The sequence below is a fragment of the Microtus ochrogaster genome, linkage group LG5 (assembly GCF_000317375.1).
Source record: "Microtus ochrogaster isolate Prairie Vole_2 linkage group LG5, MicOch1.0, whole genome shotgun sequence".
Lineage (NCBI taxonomy): Eukaryota > Metazoa > Chordata > Mammalia > Rodentia > Cricetidae > Microtus > Microtus ochrogaster.
The window spans coordinates 51,181,168-51,185,751 of record NC_022031.1 but is presented as its reverse complement, the minus strand read 5'-3'; the positions used below and the strand labels follow the sequence as shown (position 1 = coordinate 51,185,751).

Here is a 4,584-nt window from a genome sequence, read left to right as displayed (position 1 = left end):
AAGAACCAACTTTTTGTTTCATTGATTCTTTGGACTGTTTTCTGTGTTTCTATTTTGTTGATTTCTGCCCTCAGTTTGATTATTTCCAGTCTTCTGCTCCTCCTGGGCACGTCTGCTTCTTTTTTTTCTAAGGCTTTCTTTCAGGTGTGCTGTTAAGTCCCCGATGTATGCTTTCTCACGTACTAGCTTTGTGGGAGCCTAGGCAGTTTGGATGCTCACCTTACTAGAAATGGATGGAGGTGGGTGGTCTTGGACTTCCCACAGGGCAGGGAACCCTGATTGCTCTATGGGCTGACGAGGGAGGGGAACTTGATTGGGGGAGGGGGAGGGAAATGGGAGGCGGGGGAAGAGACAGAAATCTTTAATAAATAAATAAACGGGAAAAAAAGAAGGAAGGAATAAGTGAGGCTTCTGTGAGGACCCTTTTCTAGACTGCTGCCTTGATCATTCCTCAGGACAGCTTTAAAAGGGGGTTATTGGTGGGAAAATAGGGTGCTAAATTACAGATACACTGCAGTCAAAACTATAACTGTGTGACTCCACTTGAACCAACTCAACTGGGACAGATACCAATAGAAAATAACTATCTTTCCCTGTCACACGCAGGCTTGGTGGCTTGGTTACTTTGGGATAGAAAAATAACTTCTTTCTGTAGTTAAAAATCCACTCTCAAGGACTAAAAAGAAGAATCTCGCTGTCTAAATAAAAATTTGAATCTCATATGCACTTCAAAGCTTTATCCTGCTGTTGCCCAGAGCTGACCCAGGGGATTGGAAAGTTGGCTCTGTGGTTGCTCTTTTATTTATTCTATGTCACCACCCCTGCTTGGGCCTCCCTAGAGCCAGAGTTGGTATAATTGACAGGATCATGGTCATGCAAAAAAATGTCATTGTCCTCCAGACCCGGTGAATGCTTCATTATATGGCAAAGGGTTTCTACAGGCATTAGTAGACAATAGATTTCTTATTGTCTAAATGAGCCCTGCTTGATTACCACATCCCTTAAGAAAGGAACACCAGTTCCAGCTCTAGCTAGAAAGAGATGTTCTGGGGGAGGAGGAGCTAGAAGATGCGGAGTGAGAAGGGCTGTGTTTGCATCGCTGGCTTTAGAAGCTGGAGGGAGGGTCCATTCTGGAAATCCATTCTGGAAGCCTCTGTGCTAGAAAAGCAGAGAACCAGATTCAGCTCTACTGATAACCTTGATTTCAACCTTTTACGAGCTATGAGCATCTTGATTCTTAAGACCGTGGCAATAAGTGTGTGCTGTTTGAAGCCACTGAGTTTGAAGGACCGTGTCATGACAATAGGCAACAGTTGAGCGAGGAGCGATTTTGAGACAGGTTCACTTTCCCCTTTAATGAATGCTGTTATCATCTCAATATCACTGAGATACTCAGAGAAGTGAGCATGCAATTACTGCCTTTCATCCCTCCAGTACACAGAATCTGCTGGAGACCTTGCAGGGTGCCCTCCCTCTGCCTCAGACAGTTCCTGGACATACACTGTGCTCTAGCCCGCTCCTTCAATTCCTGTGTTATGGTTCGCAAGTTCTTAATGCCGGAAGGATCTAAGGCTAACTCGTGATTAGCATCTGTATTAGCATCTGTATCTGTTGCTGATAAAACACCAGGACCAAAAGCAACTTAGCGGGGAGGTGGAAAGCTTATGTGGGGATTTATGATTCCAGAGGGATAAGAATCCATTATGGTTAGGAGGCAGGGCAGCATGCTACAGGCATTGTCGAAGCTGATTGGTCACATCCTCAAACACATCAACAAAGCAGAGAGTGACTCGGAAGTAGGGTGAGGCTATGAACTCTCAGAGTCCACCCCCAGCGATGTACTTCCTCCAGAAAGTCTACACCGTCTTCCCAAACTTGGGATCAAGTGTTCAAATACCTGAGCTTCTTCAAACATTTCTCCTTGTGACCACCGCAGTGTCCTTTCTCCCTCGCCACCCACATTGCTCGGCCAAACCTCCTACCTGCATCATTCACCCGAGGAAGAGCAGGCACCTGTCTGCACTCACATCTGTCCTAAACTCCAAGAGATGGAGGCCAAATCTCACTGCAGTAGAGAGACTACGTGGGTTTCCACGGCCCAGCAAGCTTCCATCTATCGGTGGAGGGCAGAAGCCCACACAGCTCAGTCTGCACTATGGATGTTCTGCAGGATTGTCTGAAGCAGCCACTCCATTTGAGGCAGACTCTCTCCCTGTGGATAAAACAGAAGTTTCCAGAACTCTACCACAGCGAGCCCCTGTTTCCACAGAACCTCTCAGCTCCAGTGTGTTGATGGGAGTGCAGGCCACGGACAGCTTGAGTATCAGCTCCTGCCAGCTTGTCTGTCCAAAGGGGCTCTTGTAGAACATGACACTATTTGGTCTCTATAATCCTCTGTTCTGGGACTTTAGTTACAATCACATACAGAAAAAAATATACAGTCTTTTAAATAGCCTTCTCAAAATATGTAGAAACCCATAATTATTTAGTTCTCAATAGGGAAGAAGTGTAAAATTACTGGTTGAATCTTTCCCAAGCAAAATAATCAAATTTATTAGTTGATCTTCTTAGCCATTTTAGGGTTTTGTTAGTTATAATGTGCAATTCTTATTCCAATTCATTATTGGTTAATTATTAGTTATTCACATTATGTATATTCCCTTCCCAAAATTATAATTTTCCATGTTTGTTTCATAGCCACAGTTATGAGCCCTTTTAAGAGAAGTCCACAGTGGTGAGGTTGTGGAGATTGCAGCCAGTCCTTTAATAGCAGGGGACCAGGACTTTCCTTATTTGTGATGGCTTAAGATTCATCTTTTGTTTGGTGTGTTTAAAATTCTTTCCTTCAGAAAAAGGAGAGAAAGAGGGAGAGAGAGAGAGAGAGAGAGAGAGAGAGAGAGAGAGAGAGAGAAAGAGGGAGAGAGAGCAGTAGTAAGTTTACAGAACTTCCACATGTCCAAGAGCTCTCTTATTCCAGGCTAACAATTAATGATAAAGAGAATTTGGTAGGAGGTGATATGCCCCCACTGGGTCTTGTGGAAGTTTTCCACTGTGCACAGAATTGTCTAAGAGTTTCTATTTTTTTTTTTTTTTTTTTTTGGTTTTTCAAGACAGGGTTTCTCTGTAGCTTTGGTGCCTGTCCTGGAACTAGCTCTTGTAGACCAGGCTGGCTTTGAACTCTCAGAGATCTGCCTGCCTCTGCCACCCGAGAGCTGGGATTAAAGGCGTGTGCCACCACCGCCCGGCTGTCTAAGAGTTTCTTAGGTACTGGTCACCCTTTATTGGCTTTTCCTCACACGTCAAGAGCCCTTTCTGTACTCTCTGCAGCCATACCTTCGGTTTCTTCAGCTCAGTTTTCTTCTGTATTTTTAGGGTATTTCCCTCCTCTTCTCGTTCTACTTGCATTTCCAAGGATGTCCTGATGTTTCCTGGGAAGATGTGAATATTAGCATTTTTTTACCCCCAGATAGGGCACCGAGGAGAGACCAAAGGAGCAATGCTACCTGTCTAGCTTGGTAAATGAGTTTACTGTTTTAGTGGCCCACAGGCAGCTGTGTAACCAGAAAGCCTGCCCCAGCCTGACTGACCGCTCGCAAAATCTGCCTTCCTAGAGGTCACTGCCCAGTCTGCACTTGTCACCATTGGAGTATTTTCTCCCCAGCAATTGTTGTTTTGCTTTGTGACCTACTGGGTTTCATCAGCTCCCCTGACCCACCTGTGGGTCTGGGTGTTGGGTGATCCTCTGGAGCATGGCCAACTTGCCAGTGACTACAGCACTGAAGACAATGATTTCGTGACCACTGGCGGTCCTCAGCTGACATTCACTCCCATGGGAGGGGCCCTTGTGATAAGCCCCTCCCATACCTATGGCTGAATGCTGAATATCTGAGTCTGTGGCGCACGCCTTTAATCCCAGCACTCGGGAGGCAGAGGCAGGCAGATCTCTGTGAGTTCGAGGCCAGCCTGGTCTACGAGAGCTAGTTCCAGGACAGGAACTACAGAGAAACCCTGTCTCGAAAAAATCAAAATAAATAAATTAATTAATTAATTAAATTAAATTAAAGGTACCATCGAATTCATACAAATGCTTACCAATCACATCATAAAGGGCTCTCTGAGCTTATTTGAAATAGATTTTACAAAATCTAATGGAAAACAAGTATATTAAATACCCTAAAATAAAAACATGACTAAAGTAAGGGCCCCATCCTTCTCACTTAGCACAGCTGAAGTTATTTAACATAGACCTGAGAACCCTGACACCAACACCACATCCCAGACAATGGAGATGCAAGTTGTTACCACACTTTAGGAAAGAAATTTTAATAGAATGTTGATCGTCTGAGGCCAGGCAGGTCTATGCCTGAAGAGATATTATAAGGAAATAGCAAAAAAAAATATGTTTAAATTGGTGTATAAAAGCTGGCCTGGATCGAAAAAGCTTCACATAAAACCAGACTCGCTGAACATAGCGGACAATGAGGATTTCTGAGAACTCAAGAACAATGGCAATGGGTTTTTGATCCTACTGCACGTACTGGCTTTGTGGGAGCCTAGGCAGTTTGGATGCTCACCTTACTAGAC

At 44.5% G+C, this 4,584-nt stretch overlaps 1 protein-coding gene across 1 annotated transcript in view; it reads left to right on the top strand.

The window, feature by feature from the left end:
- Svep1 (sushi, von Willebrand factor type A, EGF and pentraxin domain containing 1) overlaps positions 1 to 4,584 on the top strand; it is a 157,199-nt gene that overhangs the window by 70,024 nt on the left and 82,591 nt on the right. The window lies entirely within an intron of this gene.